Source organism: Rhagoletis pomonella, unplaced genomic scaffold, assembly GCF_013731165.1.
Source record: "Rhagoletis pomonella isolate Grant_MI unplaced genomic scaffold, Rhpom_1.0 Rhpom_scaffold_00007, whole genome shotgun sequence".
Lineage (NCBI taxonomy): Eukaryota > Metazoa > Arthropoda > Insecta > Diptera > Tephritidae > Rhagoletis > Rhagoletis pomonella.
Window position 1 is genome coordinate 34,107,860 of NW_023458561.1, and position 1,367 is coordinate 34,109,226.

Sequence of the window (1,367 nt, forward strand, 5' to 3'; positions counted from 1 at the left end):
TGAAAATATCTTGTGAAAATGACCTGATATAGAACAAGTAAGAAAGTCTAAGTTCGGGCGGAGCCGAACATTAAATACCCGGCGCAAGTATTAAATATATGTTTTTCACCTTTCCGAAAGCTACCGCTACATGGTAAGCCGGGGTGTATCAAATTTAAGTAAATTAACGTCCTTAAATTTCGAAATATTGAAGTTTCAAGCATTTCTGAAATTTACTGTTATATGAAAAGCGGCCGTAATTTTAGTTCGATTTCAATAATTTTCAACGTTTTGCTTCTGTGTGGCAAGCACAATAACCACACCGAGTTATTGGTAGAACGGTTACCGAGATACATACATGTGATCATAAGTGGGCGGTGCCACGCCCATTTTTCAAAATTTTATCCTAAACGTATTTCTTGGTAAAGAATTGTTGCGAACATCAATTTTGAATAAGTTGGCTTCAATATTTACTGATTTATCGAAGATTTCGTATTTCTGAAAATTACCGTTATATGGGAGGTAGGCGTGGTTATTGTCCGATTTTAAAAATTTTCAGCCATTTCGTATGTTATACCAAGGTTAACAACTGTGCCATGTTTGGAAGAAATTGGTGCAGCGGTTACCAAGATATACACATGTAACCATAAGTGGGCGTGGCTACGCCCATTTTCCAAAAATTTATAATATTCTTATGTTTCGTCTAAAACTTATTGTAAATATCAATTTTGAGTGAATAATCTTCAGTAGTTTCTAAAATATCGCAGTTGTCGCATTTCTGAAAATTACCGTTATATGGCAGGTAGGCGTGGTTTTTGTCCGATTTTTTCCATTTTCAATACCATCCGTCCTACGCCAGAAAGAAGTGCACTTACCAAGTTTCGTTAAGATATCTGAATTTTTACTCGAGTTATCGTGTGCACAGACGGACGGACGGACGGACGGACAGACAGTCACCGCTTAATCGATTTCTCTTTTCATTCTGATCATTTATGTATACATTTGTCTATATCTATCTCGATTCGTTTTGCCTGTTACAAACAACCGTTATGTGAAGAAAGTTATAATACCCTTGTACACAAGTGCGCTCGGGTATAAAAACGGCAAACAGATCCGTAATATACGACCCAAAATTAACTTTCCTTGCCTCGGCGTTTTTTATGTCGTTTTAGTGTTCCTACAGTATTATCGGTAGAAGCTTGGCCAAACATTGAGCCATATATATATGTATTTGAGCACCAAATATTTACAAGTATTCTTTAGTTTTAAAATTACCAAAAAATTTGGTGACGCATGTGAATTTCCAAAAATGTATGTCTAGGTTTTGAATGGCCATACATTTCTGTGTTCATATGGAAAAGTAGCTTATGTCAAAAGGCTGGCTTTAG

At 36.1% G+C, this 1,367-nt stretch overlaps 1 protein-coding gene across 1 annotated transcript in view; it reads left to right on the plus strand.

Annotated features, from left to right (window-relative positions):
• The window catches only part of LOC118742656 (general transcriptional corepressor trfA-like), a gene marked incomplete at its 3' end in the record, with an annotated part of 95,758 nt that overhangs the window by 77,903 nt on the left and 16,488 nt on the right, over positions 1-1,367 (plus strand).